The following is a 23,393-nucleotide window of genomic DNA, read 5'->3' on the forward strand; positions in this document are numbered from 1 at the left end:
ATTAATATAAATGTTTCATTAATATATACAATGCATGGTTATTTCAAAGATGTTAGTTTAAGAAAATTTTCTATGAGAAAGGTTGCATAAACTTTTTAATTACTTAAAAGTAGTCTTTGAACATTCTCTTAATTATATTTAGGATTTATAATCTTAAGAATACAGAACTGAATGATTTTTTGAATTTATTTAATTTATAATTGAGTATAACTGTTAAATTAGTAATTAATGTCTGTCTTTCCTGTAATTTTAGGACTGATACATGTCTTTATAGAGAAGGGGGTGATACTGTTAGATAGTGTGCATATTAAACATTTTCTGAAGAGTTCATGTTTTAGTGTTACATTTTGCTAGTTGCTAAAAAAAAATGACTATCATAATAATAGGATAATTGCTTAAAGATCATTCTTTTTTTTTTTATCTTTATATGACACACCTGTACATTTAAGAAATGATTGTCCATAAGAACACCTAACATTTCTTGAGTATTTACCAGGTACTATGCTTACTAAGTGCTTTTAAGTATTAATTTAATTTTCCTAACAATCATATGAAATAAATACTTTTAGTATTTCCATTTTACAAATCAGTAAGCAGAGGCAAAATCCTAATTATGGCTTAGAAGTCTTAATATTATATTACCTTATTTTAGTTCTTCAGTTTCTTATTTTAGTGCTTTAGTTTCTTATTGGGCCTTTATCATGATATCACCAATCTATTAGGAATTTCTGTCTCTAAATTATTAAACATATTGTCCATATTCATTAGGCATTTCTGTCTCAAATTTGGTAACTATCTCATGTTTTACTCACAGCTCCTTATTTGTAGTTCACTCACATTGAAGCACTCCATCATCACTAATGAGAAAATAAATAGTGCAAAGAGCACACGAGGTGGGATTTCTGTAGACCTGAGTGTCTGTTTGCCTTTGTGGTTTAAACTAGCTGTGAGTCTCAGTTTCCTTATATTGAAATAAGGGAACTATAAGATCCCTTCTACTCATAAATTCTTTGATTTCAGAATGGGAGCTTCTCACTAGGCTGTGTACACTTTGGGGGTAGGGACCTTGTCTTTTTGTCCCTAGTTTCTTGCATAGTACCTGGCACATAGCAGGTGCCCCATAAATGCTTGTTGAATAAATTAATGAATAAACAACAAAGTTCTATATAATCCTTAGTTTGCTTTAGAATATAAATTTATTGTTTAAAGTGTTCATTTTGTCATTTTTCCATTAATTATAAATTGGTAATGCCCTACCAGAGTGAGCATTTGATAATTGATTTTTAACTTGCTAAAATTCATAGAGTATTATTTCAACCAATGTGAATATCACTGGTTTGCAATTTTGCTAGAGTTCTATAATTTAATACAGCATTAAGTCAGTGTCCATGAATTAATTGGGTAAATAGCTGAATTTAAGGTATTGATTATTAGGAAATGAAAATCTAATTCTAGATATCTTCTGAGGAATCCATGGATTCCCTTTTCTCAGCATCCCCACTAACATTTGTTACATCTTGTCTTTATGGTGGTAGTTATTTTAACAGATGTGAGGTGATATCTCACTGTGGTTTTGATTGTATTTCCTTGACGATTAATGACATTGTGCACTTGATGTATCTGCTGGCCATCTGTGCATCTTCTTCTTTGGAAGAAGTCCTTGTTCAGTTCCTTTACCCATTTTTGAATTGAATGATGATATTGATGCTTTTTGCTGTTAAGTTGAGTACATTCCTGATATGTTTTGGATACTAACCACTTATCAGATAAACAGTTTGCAAATAGCTTCTCATACTTTGTACTTCTCATACTTTCCTTTTTATTTTGTTCATTGTTTCTTGTTGTGCAGAAGCTGACAAAACGTAACTCTGAAACTCATTTACAGTCTTCATATTTTTATTGAGGGTTTGCTTAGTAGAACTTTAGAAAGTATGCAGTTTCTGAATTGAATAATTTTTTATATTACCTGGATGACTTAGCCCCAACATGATAGGGATTTCGACATGAGTTTAACATGTATGTTGCTGCATAGTGGCTAAGTGCATACATCTTTGTACATTATAAGCTCACAAACATAGCTTTGTAATTATTGCTTAATGCAGTTGTCTTTTAAATCACATAGAAGAAAAATAGTTAAAATATACTTAATGCTATTTCTTCTATTTACTTATGTTGTTACCGTTGCCAGTGATCTTTATTTTATGTGTAGATATAAGGTACTTAAAAGTCCTTTCATTTTAACCAAAAGTCTCCATTTAGTATTTTTTTTGTAGCGCAGATCTTCTAGGAGTGAATTTTCTGTTTTTGTATTTAGGAATATCTTAATTTCTTCTCTTTTTCTTTTTATCATTTGTTTCTCCTTTGTTTTTTGCAGAATAGTTTTGCCACATATAGAGTTCTTGAATGACAGTCTTTCTTTTTTCACTTTGACTATGTTATCTCACTGCCTTTTGGCCACCATGGTTTCTGATGAAAAGTCAGCTGTTAATTCATGAGAATCTCTTGTATATGAGGAGTTATTTTCTTGGTACTCTCAAGATTTTCTTTTTGTGTTTGTCTTTTGACAATTGGACTATGATAATGTGTAGATGTGAAATCTAATTGGAGTTTGTTGTTTCTTGGGTGTAGAGAGTAATGTTTTTCATCAAATTTGGGAAATTTCCAGCCATTATTTCTTCAGATATTCTTCCAGACTTCTCTCCTCTCTGTTTGAGACTGCCATTATGTGTATGTTTTCAGTCTTGATGGTGTCCCAAAGGGCACTGACGCACTGATGATTTTTGCTAATTCTTTTTCTGTTTATTGCTTAGACAGGATACTTTTAATTGCCTGTCTTCATTTGCTGATTATATCTTTTGCCAGCTCAATATGCTCCTAAGCCTCTCTCCAGTGAAATATTCATTTTAGTTATTTTACTTTTCAATTCCAAAATTGCTATATGGTTCTTTTTTCTTTGAATAGACTTTATTTTTTAGAGTAGTTTTACGTTTACAGCAAGACTGAGTAGAAGTTCTAGAGATTTCCTATACACTCCCTACCATCACACATGCATAGCCTAACTCATTATCAACCTCCTCCACCAGAGTAGTATGTTTGTTATAATTGATGAACCTGTGTTGATACCCAAAGACAATAGTTTACATTAGGGTTCACTCTTGGTGTTGTATATTTTATGGGTTTGGACAAACGTCTAATGACATGTATCCACCATTATGATATCATGCAGAATAGTTCCCCTACCCTCAAAATCCTCAGTGTTCTATTGATTCATCCTAGACCATCCACCTCCTCAGGTAATCACAGATCTTTTTACTGTTTACATAATTTTGCCTTTTCCAGAATGTCATATAGTTGAAACCCTATAGTATGTAGCCTTTTGAGATTGGCTTCTTTCACTTAGTAATAGGCATTTAAGATTCATCCATATCTATCATGATTTAATAGCTCATATCTTTTTAGGACTGAATAGTATTCCATCATCTGGATGTATTACAGTTTGTTTACACATTGATTTACCAAAGTACATCTTGGTTGCTTCAAAGATTTGGCAGTTATGAGTACAGCTGCTGTAAACCCTGTGTGTTGGCTTTTGTGTGGACATAACTTTTCAATTCCTTTGGGTAAATATCAAGGAGCAGAATTTCTGGACTGCCTGGTAATAGTGTGTTTGCCTATCTTCCTAAGTGACTAGACTCAGCAATGGGTGAGAGTTTCTTTTGCTCCACAACCTTGGCAAATTTGTTGCTGTCAGTGTTCTGGATTTAGTGTTCTAATAGGTTTGTACTGATATCTCATTGTTATTTAATAAAACTGTGCTTTAGCCATTAAGTCGTGCTTGTATGGCTTTAAGAGCTATGCGATTAGAGTCTTTCAGATAGTTCCTGGACATACCCACAGCTTTGCATATGGACATGGTTACAGTCTTTACTACCTAGTTCCATTTATAGAAAATTCTAGAAAGTGCGCACTAATCTGTAGTGGTGGACAGTTGATCAGTGGCTGTGTGCGGGTAGGAAAGAAACAGGGGTGTATTACAAAGGAGTATGAGGAGCCTCTTGGAGGTGATGTAAATCTTCATTATTGTGATTGTCATGATGGTTTCATGGGTTTATATCCATAATAAAACTTGAAGATGGTATACAGTTATACCTCAGTAAATTTGGGGGAAAATCAATAAAGGTGTATGAGATTATTAGTGGGTCAAGGGTCGGTTAAAGAGGAATTTATAAGATTTTGTGGATCACAAGACAGCTGGAGGGATTGGCCTTGAATAGGAAATGGAACAGATAGTTTATCCTCTGAAACTACAGAGGCAGAAGAAAGGATAATGTCAACATTAGTCAGTTTACTAGGGAGATGATGAAGTAGGTGCATTCTTGTGTGCCTCTCTTTGTGTGTGTGGATCTTAAATGATGAGTGTTTTTAATTATTGATGAAGGCTCTATGAAAATTTGCTGATCAAAGATAAGATTATAGAAGTGTTATAGTCTACCTAAAGTAGGAGACCAGTCATGTCACTAGTCTGGCATGACTGTGTTGTTTTCTTTATTATAGGCCCAGTATAAGAAGGGAGAATTAGAGTTTTTCTGGTTGATGAGGTGGAAGGACGGACAATGTAAAGCGGTTGAGAGTCAGAGAGGTTAGGAGGGACTGATAGGTTGGGGAGAATGTAGACAACACCATAAATTAAAAAGCAGATAAAACTTGTTCTTTGCCTTTTCCTTCTATGTCCCATAATATTATGCCTCCTGGAATTTTCTAGTTTATATACAGGCACTTAGATAAGAGGCGTTTGATTTGGAGAAGATTAGTAACATTTCATTCATTACTCTAAAATGATGGGACTGTGATTAAGACACCTTCTGAGAGCAGAGTTGGATGATGAGTAGAGAAGTCAGAATTTGTAACCATGGAATGAACTTGAAGAATGTGTACAGAATGGGAGGATGTTTAAGAACTAGAATGAGGGACTTCCCTAGTGGTACAGTGAATAGGAATCCACTTGCCAATGCAGGGGACAGGGGTTCAATCCCTGGTCCCAGAAGATTCCACATGCCTCAGAGCAGCTAAGCCTGTGCGCCACAATTACTGAGCCCTCATTCTAGGGCCTGCGAGCCACAACTAAGAAAGCTCACGCTCTATAGAGCCTGTGCCCCGCAACAAGAGATGTCATTGCAATGGAAGCCCCACACATTGCAACGAAGAGGAGCCCCCCACTCACCGCAACTAAAGAAAGCCCACACATAGCAACAAAGACCCAGTACAGCCCAAAATAAAAGAAATAAATTAAAAAAGAAACTGTCATTACTATAAATAAACTAGAATGCATTGCTACCTCAAGTCTCACTAATAAAAGTCATTTCACATTTTAATTTCATTTGAATCTTATTGACCAGAGGTGAATTATAATACCATATCTTTATACAGTGCTTTACAGTTAACAATATACCATAACAAGGAATAATTCTGGGTGATGAACATACTAGGAGCATGTAAACATGAACCCTTTTAGTCTGAGATTACAGGGGAGTTCTAATTTGATGTTTTTTACATTTGTGGCCTGTGTAATCATAAGGTTGCTAGGCTGGAAATGTGGTAAACAGCATTAATTCTGATCCCATTTGTTTCCTGATTTTACAATTCAAATATGTTTATTATAAAACTCTCAATGTGGAAAAAGCATGTTAAGAGCATCTGTTACACTAACACTTAGAAATAATCACTATTATTAATATTTTGTGTATGGTCTTCTAGACTCTTTCCTTTATAAAAAAACTGAAGTTTTTTTCTGTAAGAGTGGAGAGTCCATTATTTTTTATAAAATGTAATTTCATCCATGGTAATACAAAGCTAAATTTTTAACTATCAAAATAATAATCATGCTAGTTCTGTGGGATATAAGAAAGATTATAAGATCTAACTCCTGAGTACTTTTCAAAAGATTGACACAGTCCCAAAGAAAGTGAAGATAGACTGAAAGGAAAATTAGTCAAAGGGAATAGGGTGGAGGGCATAGATTGAAGAAGGAAGAGAGAGAAAACCTCACTTCACATCAGAGTGCTGTCTTCCTCAGTTTTGGCTTGAGAAGCCACCGCCTCAGACCCCTCTGCCCAGCTTAGCCCAGCGTGTGTCCACCAGCATCCCAGCGTGGATGCTCCCATGGTGACACGTGGCCTCAGCTGTCATGGACTGTCACTTGCAGTCTTTCTCATAGCACAGAGCAGGCAAGGTAGAATGGCAGTTAAAAGATTATTTGCTACGTTTTTTTTTTTTCCCCTCTTTTGCCACCATGGTGGTTTAGCAGGCTGCTATGTCAATATCAGTGGAATGCTTGGAACTTCCCCTTGTCTTCAAGGAATAAGCCCCCCCCCCCTTTTTTTTTTAATTTATGAAGGGGAAATGATAAAATATATGTTTGCTGTAGATACCTTGAGAACTATAAACTGTCTATAAGCATGGCTCTAATTCTTACTAATACTTTTCTAAATGTTTTTTTTTTTTTTTTTAATTTTTGGCTGTGCTGGGTCTTTGTTGCTGCGTGGGCTTTTCTCTGTAGTCCCAGTGAGTGGGGGCTACTGTCCAGCTGTGTTCCGTGAGCTTTTCACAGTAGTGATTTCTCTTGCTGCTGAGCTCGGGCTCTAGGGCACAAAGGCTTCAGTAGCTGTGGCTCAAGGGCTCTAGAGCACAGACTCAATAGTTGTGGCCGGGCACGTGGGATCTTCCTGGATTAGAGATCGAAGTTGTGTCTCATGCATTGGCAAGTGGATTCTTTACCACCAAATCAGCAGGGAAGCCCCTTACTAATACATTTATTTTTATCAACCTTAAAATTATTTTGTTAAATTTCATAAATTGAGAACTGCCTGTTTATTCTCATTTAGATTATTTAATTATATCTCAGTTGCTTTTATGTTGCACTGAATGCAAATTTTGCTTTTAACATGTGTTCAGTTTTATTAGAGTGTATAGATTTGTGGAAATACACCTGTGATTCAGGTAATTTACCCTTTCTATGTCTGGGACAAAATCAAAGTATTTTTGTGAAAAATATTAAAGGTAGAAAAAGTTTTCTTTTTTCAGTAGGCTTTAAACATGATCTTTAATAATTATTTTCATAAAAAGTTTGCATGATTTTGGAGACTGGAACTAAATCATATATGAAATCATCTTTGAGCAAAAATCTGTTCTTTGGTATAATCCTTGTGTTTGCCTTAGAAACAAACAGAAGTTTACTCTTGGGATTGAAGATTCAGGATATATATATATTTTTCTTCTTTAAAATGTGTGTGTGTTTTTTCCCCTTTTCATTGGACAGTAATAGTTACTACTTTTCTCATTAATATATTTAGTTTCTTTGGCATTTAGATATATATATTCTTACTGACTCATAATGAAAAGTGAAATCTTGTATGAGTTGGGGAATGATTTGGGATTATTATAGGATGAACCTGGGAGATGCATATAGAGTCAGCACAGAGGGAGGGACCAGCATAGGATGGAAAAGAAATCTTTTTAAAAGCTAGAAAGGGACAAGGGGCAAGTAAAAGGAGTTAACCAGCAGACAGATTCTCTAGTCCTCTGGTGTATCTATCTATCTTGCTATAGATGTTAAGTTTTGAGTCTTTTAAAAGTTATTATTGGACTTCGCTGAAGGTCCAGAAATTAAAACTCTGTGTTCCCAATGCTGGGGGTATGGGTTTGATCCCTGGTTGAGGAAGATCCTTGCATGCTGTGTGGCATGGCAAAAAAAAAAATAAAGAAAGAAAGAAAATGATTTGTGTGAGTGCATGCATGCCCCTTTTGGAGTATATTTCAGGTTGCTTTGTTTCCTCTGAGAAGACTAAGTGACCAATCTTTGTATTCTCAGAAGCAGATTTAAATACTGTGCCATATGTAGGTATCTAGGGTTTTGTTTAAAGATGGCAAAAGTGAGAAGGAACCGTGAGAAGAGATAATACTGTTTTTGCTCACCAGTTTCTCATGTGTGTGTATTTGCATGTGTGTGTGTGTTACTGTGAAGGAAGATGGATTGATGTGGTAACACTAGTCACAGAAGTAACTCAAAGCTCTCCACTTCCCTCTTTCCCAACTCTAGGGGAATAGACTAGTTGGTTAAAGTAGTACCTTTAGGCACCTATGGTTGCTGTGACTCCTTTCTCTCTGCCAAGAACTGGTAGGTTATCGTCAAAGAGTTGACTGTGTCAGTAAATCCCTCCCTACTTAAGAAAATCAGTTATTTCAGTTCTCTTAAAAATATGAAAATGATCAATTTCATATTCCTGCTCTGATTAGATTAGATTTAATTGACTATTAATTCCCTATTTTTAGTGTTGTTTCTCTTTGTCTTGAATAATTTTGAAGCAAAAGTATGCTGATGATATAATGCAGAGTAAAGAACTGAAAATAAATCTGACAGTATTCAAAGGGCTTAGCTCAGAACCTGAAAAATATTAATAAATGCACAGTAAATGTTGCTTTATTATATTATTCGTAATAACTTTATCCTATTTAAACTGTAATAAAAATATAATTTTTAGTTAAAATTGTTTTCACCAGTCAAAGTAAATTACTTTTAGCATCTATACATTTCATTTTTAAGGTGTATTATTATAAAAAATAAAGTATATTATTATAGAAGGTACTGAATTATACAGTTTAACGTAAATTTGTTAATTCTAGATTCAAAATAAAGGATTGATATGGGAAAATAAAGTACTTATTTTAAAAATGTGCCTTAGGCTTCAGGTTGTAAAGTGGGAGAGAATATGGACTTGAATATCAGATAGACTTGATGATGTATCTGAACTTCACCCTTTTTCCTCCATATCTTGGGCAGGTTGCTCCTAGATGAAGCCGTTTTCAGGGGGAATGAGGCTGTATCAGTTTTGCTTTGAGGGCTGGCAGTGCCAAGGAAGCAGGCCATGTGGCAAGCCACAGATTGCCCCGACTCTCAGAATCCCTGAGTGTCTTCACTTGCTAATGTCCCAGGCCATTCTCAGCTTCACCCTCTAACCAGAATCTCATCTCATGGAATGTTTGACAAAGCACACCTTTCCATATATGTTCAGGAGTCGTATCATTTTTTAGGAGGGAGGAGTTGCCTGTGAAAGGTGAGTCTGACCCTTGCATATATATTAGTGGTATATGCTGCATCTAAGCTCTTGGATTAAAATATGGCTAATTTCTACTTTTATTTCTAGTTCACCTTTCATATTCCTTACTCTGATTTATCTGGATTTGGAATTCAGTATCATTCTCAATCTGTGCAATTTCTCTTTTTCTTTTTTGGCCTAATTATTACTCCTATAAACCAACTTCAACATACCTGGTTTTTGTGAACCTTAGTTTATTCACATCTAAAATTGACTTAATAGTTCCTAATTTCGCAGAATTGTAGTAAGGATGTATGTAAGCCTCTTGACTCATAATCAGTTCCCAGTGAAAGCTTAGTTTTCTTCCTTTCTCTTAAGTTGAATTCGTTAGTGTCATAAAAAAGTAAATTGTGGGCCTCCTTAGCTTAGATCAGTAATAATAAATAAGAGGCCAGGAAATGTGTTTTAAAAATTTAGTGACTTTGCCCTGGTCTTTGAATGTTAAATTACATTTAAAATGTACTATAGCAGCAGATACAGTTGTTCCTCCACCTCAAATATATCAGTCAGTTAACAGATACTGATCAGTGCTTGTAACACATAGTGTTGCTTGCTGAGAGAATAGTATTTTCAGTAAGGTGGCAGTCTTTTAAAGTCGGTTATTTGGAATGTGAAATACTTTTTTCCCTTAGGAAACATTGATATGAATGATGCCTAGCTTAACTATCTACCCCACCAAAACTGGCCTCCCCCACCATTTTTGGCCTGTGGGTAACCATGGTACTCTAGTGTCATCGTACTTGAGGACTGATAATAACATTGTCTCTATGGAGAAACACATTCAGAATTAGAAGCATACACCTTGCCTTGCCATAATTTTTAAAATGAGAATAGGCTCTTCAGATCCAGGTCACTAGGGAGATAAGTTGTGTCACAAGATAGGTAGGTGGTTTTATGGCAACCAGAGTTGGAACGGAAATTGTGTTATCCAAGCAGTGGGAATTGGGAGCTAGGTCTCTACCTGGGGGAGAAAGAGTTGGGTTATAGTTAGGGCAGGCTGGCAGACCTGGGAGGCAGCTGGTTGAGTTTCAGGTAGAAACCAGGAAAACGAGGAATGGAGACACTTGGCCACTCAGTAGCCGTCTGGAGTCAGTGGAGCTAGCTAGTGGATAGGGTAATCTAAAGTGATACGGATCATGAACACGGAAAGCCTGTAATTAGGATTTTGGTATTATAGCAAAGGATTTAGCATATTTGGGGAAAGAAGTTTAGTTCCTTCAAGTATCAGTGGATTTATCATAATGAAATAATCTCACATATTACTCTTCTCTTACTTTGGCCTCACATGACCTCTGGTGACACAAACTGTTCACATTTTTAGTATAGATCTTTGACTTAATAAACAAAACCCAATCAGAACAGTGCACAGTCAAGATAAAGTAGAACTTCAACAGATTACAAACAAGAGAATAGTCTGCATTTTTAAAGGATGAAGATTATAGTTTAAAAATAAATAATTGTATTTTATTAACAATGGGCAGTTGTATATTATTATAACAGGACTGAGATAAGATGATAAAATATAGATATTGGTTTACAAGTTTACTAGTATACTCAGCAGCTTGGTGATTTCAAAGTTTGAATGGGCTATTTGTCTAATTGTCTAAAGAATGTTCTCATTAATTGGCAAATTCTTCAGTTTGTAGATTTTAGTGTTGTTAGATAACATAGCATTCAGATAATTGAAGGAAATAAGTATTTAAAACAAAATGACTGTCAAAGGATTCTTTTGTTGTCATTGTTTTAAAATTTATTTATTTTTAATTGGAAGATAATTGCTTTACAATACTGTGTTGGTTTCTGCCATACATCAGCATGAAGCAGCCATAGTTATACATATGTCCCCTTCCTCTTGAACCTCCCTCCCACCTCCTACCCCGTCTCACCCTGTAGGTTGTCAGAGCACTGGGTAGAGTTCCTTAAATCATATTGCAAATTCCCACTGGCTGTCTGTTCTACACATGGTAATGTATATGTTTTCAGTGCCCCGCTGTCAATTCGTCCCACCCTCTCCTCCTGCCACCCCCACCCCCACCGCACTGTGTCCACAAATCTGTTCTGTATGTCTGTGTCTCTTGCTGCACTGCAAATAGGTTCATCAGTACCATTTTTCTAGAGATAATGCTCAGTATTCTTGACAGCAAAATAATATCAGAAAAGAAAGATATTTGAAAATCTTATTTTCAGAGTAGTAAGTAACTGAGGTTTAGGTATAAACTGGATTTTCTTTTCTTTTTTTTATTTATTGACATATAGTTCATTTATAGGTACAGGCTGTTTTGTCACCTTTTTTCTCTATAAATACTAATTTTTTTTTAAAAGTGCTTTTTCTTTTTTCCCTGAATTGCCTGCCTGTCTTTTGTTTTCCTTTCAACTTGCCACCTGTTTGATTAATAAGTTTAACTTTATTAATGGTCTTTGGATGTTCCTGACATGGTTTTCAATTTAATCCTCCTCAGAAAGAATTTTTAAAGTCAGAGTGTTTTAATCCAGTAGAAAAATAGGCTAAAGAGTTAAACAGGAACTTAAAAAAATTTGAAACATTAATAGCCAATACATAAAAAAAGATGCTCAGTTATACTAATGATCAGAAAAAAAAATAAAACCACAATAAGATATATTTTTTGCTCTCCAAATCAGTAACGGTAACTGGCAATGATGTAGAATATTGGGGAACTGGCATATAGTGTTAGTGGAATTGTAAATTATTATATTGCAACCCTGAGGAGAACAAGTTATTTACCTAAAAAAATTAGTATACCTTGTTACTCAGTAATTTCACTCCTAGACATCTATGCTATAGCACTGTTTCTCAGCCCCAGTGGACCCAGTCCCCTGTTTTATAATAATTAATCTCCAGTCCCCTTTACCATCCTGAACTGAAATTCATAGATGATGTTCATAATTTAAAAAATCATTATAATGCCTTACTTTATTATAACAGAAAATAATTTATAATGAAATCATTTATTTAAATATGTCAGAATCACACATTTTTATTATATCTAAATGCTAATCAAGTCATAGATGCATGCCACTGTTGGCCATGTAACTGAATTGATGCTCAGTGTGTGGTTTGGGTAGTGATGCATTACTATTTTGTGTGTGTCTTTCTCTAAGTCTATACTGTGGTACATGTGAATCGATGAACTTGTGGCTTCACAATTCAATAGGAGATCCTGAAGAGAGATTTCAGGTGTTTCCCAGATTCTTATCTTGAATTCAAAACACTGAAGCTTATTATTTTGCTAAGTAATATTTTTATCCTATCATTTTATTTTTCATTTTATTTCTTTTTCTTCTGTTGCTTAGCCTATTTGTTGTTTTCTTATTTTTTTCTTTATGTCTTATGTAAATATTTTCGTTTTTCCTACTATTTGCCAAAAGTAGGCCTGTCCCTTGACTGTAACTGTTTGTGACTCCACGAAGAATGTCTGTACTTGTTTTATCTGTTTTTCTTCTTATTTGGGACTGTCTTACTATCTATTCAGTTATGCATGGTATGTAGGTTAATACTCAGATGGTATGTAGGTTCATATGTAGGATTTCCCCTGAAGCATAAGGAAATTTTTTATTATATAAATAATAGCTGAACTGAGTTATTAATTAATAATTTGAAATGCTTTCATTTTCCTGTAAAACAAAAGTTAACAATTCAGTGGGCTTTATGGAGTTGAGATTATCCTTGTTGTGGGTTTTTTTTTGATTCATGCCTGTTGTTTTAGTCTCTAAGTCATGTCCAACTCTTGTGACTCCATGGACTGTAGCCAGCCAGGCTTCTCTCTCTATGGGATTTCCCAGACAAGAATATTGGAATGGGTTGTCATTTACTTCTCCAGGGGATCTTTCTGACCCAGGGATTGAACCTGCGTCTCCTGCATTGGGGCAGTTTCTTTACCGCTAAACCACGTGGGAAGCCCTCGTTGTTTGTATATTAGCATTTTAAAAATAGTGTAGATTGTCTTTGCCTTTATAAAATTAAGGTCAGGGATAATATCTGATATGTTCACTTTTGAGTCCTTGGGTTCTATCTAATACTGTGCTTAGAACAAAGTGGGCCCTTAATATATTACTTAATAAATGAAATAGTTTATTTGAATTAGTTATTTTAACAATATTAACAATGGTTAATCTTGTTGTTGACTCCTAATGAAGTCAGAAATAGAGGCATAGTTACCCATAGCAAGGCTCACCTTATACTAGTAAGGAGCCTTGCTTCACATCAATGGAAGCCCGTTTCCCTAGCTATTTAGTTCCAAGACAACTACCTCTCTATTTCTGGGACCTAGTTAGTAACCCTGCTATGTGGGTTAACTCAGTGGGTGCATATCTCCAAATTAAAAGAAACTCTGAAGAATTTGTTTGCCATTATTCTTTATCTTAACGTTCAGTTCAGTTCAGTTGTGTCCAACTCTTTGTGACCCCATGAATTGCAGCACGCCAGGCCTCCCTGTCCATCACCAACTCCCGGAGTTTACCCAAACTCATGTCCATCGAGTTGGTGATGCCATCCAGCCATCTCATCCTCTGTCGTCCCCTTCTCCTCCTGCCCCCAATCCCTCCCAGCATCACTTTTCCAATGAGTCAACTCTTCGCATGAGGTGGCCAAAGTACTGGAGTTTCAGCTTTAGCATCATTCCTTCCAAGGAACATCCAGGGCTGATCTCCTTTAGAATGGAGTGGTTGGATCTCCTTGCAGTCCAAGGGACTCTCAAGAGTCTTCTCCAACACCACAGTTCAAAAGCATCAATTTTTCGGTTCTCAGCTTTCTTCACAGTCCAACTCTCACATCCATACATGACCACTGGAAAAACCATAGCCTTGACTAGGCGGACCTTTGTTGGCAAAGTAATGTCTCTGCTTTTCAGTATGCTATCTAGGTTGGTCATAACTTTCCTTCCAAGGAGTAAGCATCTTTTAATTTCACGGCTGCAATCACCATCTGCAGTGATTTTGGAGCCCCCCAAAATAAAGTCTGACACTGTTTCCACTGTTTCCCCATCTATTTTCCATGAAGTGATGGGACCAGATGCCATCTTCGTTTCTGAATGTTGAGCTTTAAGCCAACTTTTTCACTCTCCTCTTTCACTTTCATCAAGAGGCTTTTTAGTTCCTCTTCACTTTCTGCCATATGGGTGGTATCATCTGCATATCTGAGGTTATTGATATTTCTCCCGGCAGTCTTGATTCCAGCTTGTGCTTCTTCCAGCCCAGTGTTTCTCATGATGTACTCTGCATAGAAGTTAAATAAGCAGGGTGACAATATACAGCCTTGATGTACTCCTTTTCCTATTTGGAACCAGTCTGTTGTTCTGTGTCCAGTTCTCAATGTTGCTTCCTGACCTGCATATAGGTTTCTCAAGAGGCAGGTCATGTGGTCCGGTATATCTTAGTGTAAAAGTATCTTAGCAGGTATACTAAGCAGATAGATATCTGCTTAGTTTGAGTAGACATTTAAAATTATCAACAAATATATATTTAGTCCCATAGGTAATGGTTTGAGGGAGGCAAATTCAGTGATGGTAATAAGAAGGATGAGTTTGACAGATTGAAGTTCCTATCCTAGCTCTTAATACTTAGTGGCCCTGTAATCTTGGATAAATTACTAATCTCTCTTCATCTGTAAAAACAGGGATAATAATATTATTTACTTAACAGGGATTTGGAAGATCAAATGAGCTAATGGATGGAAAGATTTAACATAGTGTCCAGTATATATGCTGTGTGCTAGGCTCTGTAAGTCTGTTGGGGAAGATAGTTAATAAGCAAATCTTTAAATAAACACATATTTGCACAATTTGACAAGAGCTAAGGAAAAGCACGTGGTGGAATAACTAGAGTATATTAGTTGATCCCCCAAGGAAGCGATGCTCGTGCAGGGTTTGAAGGATGAGTAAGCACTGACTAGGCAGAGAAGAGGGAGCTTGTGTACAAGCATGAGGCAGCATGGCACTTTTGAGGGTACAGAGGATGCCAGGGTGCCTGGAATGACAGGTGAGGGTGAAAGTGACCTAAGAGAGAAAGATTCCTTAACAGCACCAGCACTTGCAGCTGTGTAGTCTATGTGGAAGATTTGGGACATGAGCAAATTTGTTTATTTTTAAATTACTGCTCTCATCTGGTGTCAACAGATGAGAGTGGAGAAGAGGAAGAAGATGTAGGGAGGATAGTTAGAAAATTATCACAGAAGTCCAGTCTACAGGAGGTAGAAAGAAGTGGAAAAATTTGAGATACTTCTGAGGTCAATTGATGTGGGCCGTAAGGAAGAGAGAGATGGCTTAGAGTTTCTAGATTTCTCTGGCTCTAATAGCTAGTTTAGTAGATGGTGATGGCTTTTTTTGAGAGGGGAATCCTGGAAGAGAACTAAGTTGCAGAGGGGAAGGAGGGATTTTTCTTTTTAAGATGTTGAGTTTGAGATGCCTAGAGGAGGAGGAGGGAGAGGAGACAAGGACAATCTGGATGGTGAAGATGATTGTACAACAGATTGTAAAAATAATATGGTTCTTTCCCTCACTGAGCTTGTATGTTGGTCAGGGAGTTAAGTCACATTTTCAAGTGTAATTAGTACTATGATGATGTGAATGAATACATTCTGAAAGAATAGTACAGTAAGTGGAGTGAGGCCACTTAGGACAGGCATTCTCAAAGTTTCATAGATTAAAAACAAAAAAAACCAGTTAAGTGGGCTTTAAAGGATGAGTAGTGAGGAGGGGAGAGGAAAGCATTACAACAGTAAATGGGGAAAAGGTCAGTGGAAAGAAGGGAATAACAAGGGTCTGGGTGGTCAGTTAACTATTAACAGTTCAGTATTTGTCACAGCTCAAAGAATTTTTGGTACCTAAGTTTGATATCCCTCATGAGGAATTTTCTTAAATAGCATAATTCTATCTTGTATGGTTCTGCCTTTCCTATTTATTGGATAGTTCATACTATTTAAAGTCTGTATTATTAATATATTGTTGACTTACATGCTTTTTAATGCTGTTTAGATGTGCTGTAGTTATCTTTCCAGCCCTACATTTTAAGTGGGAAAATATGAGAGTACATTGTAGACTTGTATGGAATTATGCAGATGCAAATTGTTATTGTTATGAACTCTTCCATATATTCCATTTGTCACTCTCCAGAACCTAGAAGTAAATATTTTCTGTAGCAAAAGGACCACAATCAGTGGACTTTTCTCTCCTAAATCTTTGTCTAACTTTGGGGTCTGAAGAGCCTATTCTTTTCAGGCAAGGTTCATTTTGAGAGTATTTAGTACTCTTTCTTTCCCACTTAAGTATGGTTTATTTGCTATAAACAAAAATATAGTTGTCTATTACTACAGGTAGACTTAAGCCACTAGTTTAAAGTATTTTTCTAAATTACCCAATGAAGGGAAAAAATTACCCATTAAGGGAAAATTTTAAAAATTTTTTAAAAATTTAAAAATTCTAAATTACCCATTAAGGGAAAAAATTAGGTATCTCTAATTAGGTATGGAACATCTTAGGCTCTTCCTCTTTTAACTGATTCGCCCTGCCCCATTTTCTTCTGGCCTGAGCTTAGAGAACATCCGTCCTTTGATTCTGAGGGCTTTGCCGGATTATGAGTGGGGATGGTCCTTTAGTAGTTGTACCTCATGTCAGGATCCCTTTCTTTAACTGTTGAGAGAAGGACCTCATAGCATCTGTTTATTCTTCCTCTAAACAGCTGGAATTAATTTGGCTTTGTTAATACTCTCCTGTTAGCTCTTAAAGTGTCTCCTAATACTTTCCCTCTAAAGTACAGAATGGAAAAAGTTTGCGAAGCTCTGTTGCAGCATGATTATAATAGTTGTATTGCAAAATACTAGGATGATCTTTTCCTCTTTTCTTTTACCTCATTGTTCTTTGAAGCTACTGGTGTTTTAAAATGATATTAAAATATTGTTGTCATAGCAACACCCTACCAATTTCTTATGGCAACTACTATATCTTTTACAAATGGGGTTGAAAAAAACAAAAGCTTTCTGAAAGAGTTTATTTATAAAATCAAGCCAACAGAATGTAACTTTATTTTTTTAAAAGTATTTTTAAGCAGACTGTAACAAAGAATTTTACATATTGATGTAAAGTGAGCTTTCCAGTGAGCTTTTTAGTTATGTAAAAGTTCACTTTTGAATTTGTCTTAAATCTATTTTCCCCTCATATTAGACTTGAGCAGTTTAAATTAAAACAATGAAATCCTGCTAAATTTCAGTTAAATAATTCCTAAAGTTCTACTTAAATGTAATACTTGTATCCAGAAGTTTATAGGCTGCTTATGAGACTGTTAGAGCAGCCCATAATACCCTTATGGGGATGTTCTAACCTCTTAAGCTGCACTGTGGATTTTGTTCCGGATCTGTTCTTCTGATTTATTTATTTGGTCTATCAATTTTGTAAAGTAAATGTCAAGATATTTTAAATCTTTTTACATTTAAATTATATTACCCATTTTAAGCTGCTTCTTACTATCACTTATTATTGATCTTTAGTAATACTCAGTTTCATCTCAGCATTTAATTCATTATTTTTTCAAGAGGATTTGGGAGAGACATATTTATAATTAAACTTGTTTTTCTCTAGTTACTTTAGTTTTCTCCCTCATAGTTTGGTTTAGTTTCTATTAACTCAGACTTTTTGGCTTTTTCTAGATTCCAAAAGCACAAACTAATTCCATGTGTTCTAGTTCGGCTGCCATTCTTTTTCGTTTCCATTCTTGATGGGATTTTTGAAAGCTATGAATCCATAAGAAATCCTTTGAAGCTATCATAGATTGTATTTTATGGAAATTTTACTTAATGTACTTTAATCACTGGTTCATTCAATAAATTCCAGATGGTAGAGCTACAACAGTGAAAAAAACATACAATAATAATTCTGTCCTACTGTAGCTTACTTGGTGGATGGATATCAGCCTGAGACTTAACTCTTTCGAAGGCTTTTGTCAAGACCCTTTGCATTTGCTTACCTGACGCTACTCATCTCTGTATTCACAGTGCCATTTTCAAAGACTCTACTGGCGGATACCATCTTTATCTCTGTATAATTTGGAATTCTAGGTGATTGTGTATATGTCATTAACAGCTAGATGCTTGTATATTAATACTCCCTGATTTTCCACTATAGTTTCATATTTAATTCAGGCATGTAAACCAAAAATTTTTCTTGTCTAGCTATGGATCTTCTTTAATCTATTTGAAAGGAGTTTTTTATATAATCAGTTCAGTTCACTTCAGTCACTCAGTTGTGTCCGACTCTTTGCAACCCAAGCCTTCCTGTCCATCACCAACTCCTGGAGTTTATTCAAACTCATGTCCATCAAGTTGGTGATGCCATCCAACCATCTTATCCTCTGTCATCCCCTTCTCCTCCCACCTTCAATCTTTCCCAGCATCAGGGTCTTTTCAAATGAGTGAGCTCTTCACATCAGGTGGCCAAAGTATTGGAGTTTCAGCTTCAACATCAGTCCTTCCAATCAGTCCAGTCCAATATTCAGGACTGATTTCCTTTAGGATTGACTGGTTTGATCTCCTTACAGTCCAAGGGACTCTCAAGAGTCTTCTCTAACACCATAGTTCAAAAGCATCCATTCTTTGGTGCTCAGCTTTCTTTATGGTCTCACTCTCCCATCCATACATGACTACTAGAAAAACCATAGCTTCGACCTTTGTTGGCAAAGTAATGTCTCTGCTTTTTAATATGCTGTCCAGGTTGGTCATGGCTTTTTTTCCAAGGAGGAAGTGTCTTTTAATTTCATGCCTCCAGTTACCATCTGCAGTGATTTTGTAGCCCAAGAAAATAAAGTCTGTCACTGTTTACATTGTTTCCCCATCTATTTTCCATGAAGTGATCGGACCAGATGCCATGATCTTCCTTTTTTGAATGTTGAATTTTAAGCTAACTTCTTCACTCTCCTCTTTCACTTTCATCAAGAGGCTCTTTAGTTCCTCTTTGCTTTCTGCCATAAGGGTGGTGTCATCAGCATATCTGAGGTTACTGATATTTTCCCAGCCATCTTGATTCCAGCTGTGCTTCATCCAGCCCAGTGTTTCTCATGATGTACTCTGCATAGAAGTTAAATAAGCAGGGTGACAGTATGCAGTCTTGATGTACTCCTTTCCCAATTTGGAACCAGTCTGCTGTTCCATGTCTGGTTCTAACTGCTGCTTCTTGACCTGCATACAGATTTCTCAGGAAGCAGGTAAGATGGTCTGATATTCCTATCTCTTTAAGAATTTTCCACAGTATGTTGTGATCCACACAGTCAAAGGCTTTGGCATAATCAATAAAGCAGAAGTAGATGTTTTTCTGGAATTCTCTTAATTTTTCTCAAATCCAGCTGATGTTGGCAATTTGATCTCTGGTTCCTCTGCTTTTTCTAAATCCAGCTTGAACATCTGGGAGGTCTTGGTTCACGTACTCTTGAAGTCTAACTTGGAGAATTTTGAGCATTACTTTGCTAGCATGTGAGATGAGTACGACTGTGTGGTAGTTTGAACATTCTTTGGCATTGCCTTTCTTTGGGATTGGAATGAAAACTGACTTCGCAAGGATTTTTATTATTTCCTTTTAAATCTGGTTTGTTTAGAATGTTAGTGTATTTTCTTAGCTTTCGCAGTAAATGACTGCCATCGATTGTAGACTATATATATATATATATATATATATAAAAGACTTAGTAGGATTTATCAAGTTTTGTTAGTCATTCTAAATAATGCAAAGATAATACTCAGCAGGGGAAAATATCACAATTTATATGAGCAGTTTATCTAGGATATGGGCCATGATTTTGTTGTTATAATTTCTGTGGGACTTATTTAAGGTTGAAGTATAGGGAATTTCCTGGAGGCCCAGTAGTTAGGACTTAGTGCTTTCGCTGCCATGGGCCTGAGTTTCTTTCCTGGTTGGGGAACTAAGATCCTGCAAGCTGTGCAGTGTGGCCAAAAAAAAAAAGTATATTTAAAAAATAATATTAAAGATCTTTAATGTTAGTTGTGAAAATCAGGAGTTGCTGTTAATAGTATGATTTATGGGAACCCTCCTACACTGTTCGTAGGAATGTAAGTTGGTGTGGCCACTGTGGAAAACAGTATGGAGTTTTCCTCAGAAAACTAAAATTAGAACTACCATATGAGTCAGCAGTCTTACTCCTAGGCGTGCAGTTGTGCATGTATGCTAAATTGCTTCATTCTTGATTGACTCTTTTGAGACCCTGTGGACTGTAGCCTGCCAGACTTTCTGTCCATTGGATTCTCCAGGCAAGAGTACCGGAGTGGGTTGTCATACCCTTTCCAGGGGATCTTCCCAACCCAAGAATCAAACCTCTTATGTCTCCTGTATTGCAGGTGAATTCTTTACTGCTGAGCTACCAGGGAAGCTTGCTTCTAGGCATATATCCAGATAAAACTTTAATCCAAAATGATACATGTACTCCTGTGTTCATAGCAGCATTATTCACAATATCCAAGACATGGAAACAACATAAATGCCCATCAATAAATGAATGGATAAAGAAGTGGTACATATATACAGTGGAATTCTACTCAGTCATAAAGAATAAAATAATGCCATTTGTAGCAACATGGATACAATTAGAGATTATCATATTAAATGAAGTAAGTCAGAAAGAAAAAGACAAATACCATGTGGTATCATTTATATGTGAAATCTAAAATATGACACAAATGAACCTATCTCCAAAACACAAACCATACCATGGAATAGAGAACAGACTTGTGGGTGCCAGGGGGAGGGGACTGGGGCAGGGATGGGTTGCGAGTTGGATGTTAGCAGGTGTAAGCTATATAATATATATTAATAGGATGGATAAACACAGAGAACTCTATTTGGCATTCTATGATAAACTGAAAGTGTTAGTCGCTCAGTCGTGTTCTACTAGGAATGAGATTTAATTTCCCCATCTGAGATAGCTGTTCCAGTTAGAGTTGCAACTGAACACCTAGTCCAAAACGTAGAGGCATAAAAAACCTTTTTTATTATTTATGGATTCTGTTGAGTTGGGGACTCCAAAAGGGCACAGCAGGGATGGTTTTTCCAGCTGTATGATGGTTGGGGTTTCAGTTGGGAAGACTTGAAGGTTGGGATCAAGTGCTGGGGCTGGAATAATTTGAATAAGCACTTGATAATTTGAAGGCTTGTTCACCACCATGTCTGGTGCTTGGGCGGGGAGAACTTGAACAAGCTGGGACTGTTGACCTCAGTGCCTACCTGTGGCCTTGCTTCTGCATGGCATGGTGGCCTCAGAAAGCTGGGCATTGTTACTTTCACTCACTGCGTTGGTGGTTCCAGCTGAGGCACTTACACACCTGAGTGTGTCACCTCTTGCTGGGAGAGTTCTGCAGTTTTAGAAGACCATGTGGTACCAGAGTTACTGTTGTGGCCGTCTTGGAAAACAACATTCTGCCACAACAGTCAGGCCCAATACTTGCCAGTTTTTTTCTTTGTTTGTTTCAGATCCATATTTTATGGCTTGAGAGATAAGAAATCAGGAATTCTTTGCTCATATCCCTGAATAGAGTTTAAGACTTTAGGAGTTTGTGAACTGAATGTTGAAAACAATTTTTTTTAAAGGTTTTTAAAAAAATGTTTTTCTATTACTTTGAAAATTGCCTTTCTAAAGTCTTTCTTCCCCTTAAAGTCAAAACTGCATAGGTATTTTTTCCCCCTTCCCTTACTTTAAACAAGTAAATGGATCATTAGTGTATCCCTTTAAATTGTGTGTAGTTTTCATTGTTGCTGTGTGTATAGGAGACTATATTGAACGGTTTCCCATTGATAAGAATCAATGAAAATGTACCATGTCTTATTTAAGCAGAGTCAAGTTTAGATGGAAAAAATACTATATTAAAAAAGGAAAGGAGAAAAGAGAAACCAAAAAAGAAAGTTGGACAAAACTTGCGTGTTTTTTTGTCTTAACTATAAAAGGTTGAGGGTGCAGGCATACAGAACTGTGCTTTTGCTTGTCTGACAAAGTTCTTGGTAACAGAAGCTGGAAGCCTACAAAGCTCAAGAGGCCCCTAAACCTGCCCAGATAGAAAACTTACTGGATAGTGTGAATTGTTTTGACAAGAAGGTGGCTTAATTTGAAAAGGCTGGAACCTTACCTCAACTTGGAATTTCCCCAACTCACAAGCCTTATCTTACAAAATCTTGTAAGCTAAAGTAGCAGTAAGATTGGAGAGGCCTAGGTGAAGCTCTCTGAACTCTGGATGGTTCGTGACCAGGAGCGGAACATGAGGACCTCTTCTAGAATCATGAACATTTTTTCCTCATAGTCTTTCAAACAAGGCTTTAAAAGAGTCAGCAGTTACTCTATTTTCTTTCAGCATGTAGCCGAATGAATGCTGATGATACTTAGTGAAGCTAGTTTCTCTTTTTTGTCCTTTAAGAGCGTGCTGATGCCATCAAGAATTCTTGTTTGTGAGCTCGTTTTGAATACTGGAAAGACCATTGAGAGATAAATTGGTGAAAAGTGGCTTGCCGTCAAAGCTGCTGGAGTACCTGGTCCCACATCTGGTTTTGCTGTTTTGGTGAAGGAAGAAGCTCCCATAGTTCTCTATGAATCATTGCTTTTACATTAGCACTAGAGATTCTGCCAAGTATTCTGAAAGAAGTCTTGTCCAGTGTCTTGAAAGTCACAATTTATCCCAGTCAGGGCCTTGAATCACTGCCTTGTCAAGAGCTTCTTTTGAGAAATAGGAGTGGAATATAAGGTTGTTTTCTATTGCAGAGAAGTTCATTGATTCTCCAAAGAACAAGTCTCAAAGCACTGGGGAATTCAGATTCCATTTGCTGCTACACAGCTTCATGAATCGGGATTTTCAGAACACTTGTAATCTATCAGATTGTTAAAATCACTGGCCTGTTAAAAACCATTCTGCTTACTATTCTAGCTCTTTATTCCTAAGAAATAGCAACAGCCTTCTAATTGAAATGCATTTGTGTGGAATTATTATTTTTAAAAATTATTTTTTATTGAGTTGTAGTTGATGTACAATATTATATAAATTTCAGATGTACAATACAGTGATTCACAAATTTTAAAGTGGAAATATTTTTAGTTCTCTTAAATTTAGTATCTTTTTCTTGTCTAAGCATCCTTTTTGGATTGGGAAAATTTAATCTGTTTACATTAATTTGCTTGTTTGTATATTTAGATTTATTTCTGTCTTATTCTCATGTTTTCTAGTCTCATGCATTGATTTCCCCATCCCCC

The 23,393-nt window shown here is 36.2% G+C and overlaps 1 protein-coding gene across 4 annotated transcripts in view; it reads left to right on the top strand.

The window, feature by feature from the left end:
• Positions 1 to 23,393, top strand: part of CDK19 (cyclin dependent kinase 19) — a 169,944-nt gene that overhangs the window by 63,556 nt on the left and 82,995 nt on the right. The window lies entirely within an intron of this gene.

Source organism: Bos mutus, chromosome 9 (assembly GCF_027580195.1).
Source record: "Bos mutus isolate GX-2022 chromosome 9, NWIPB_WYAK_1.1, whole genome shotgun sequence".
Taxonomy (NCBI): Eukaryota; Metazoa; Chordata; class Mammalia; order Artiodactyla; family Bovidae; genus Bos; species Bos mutus.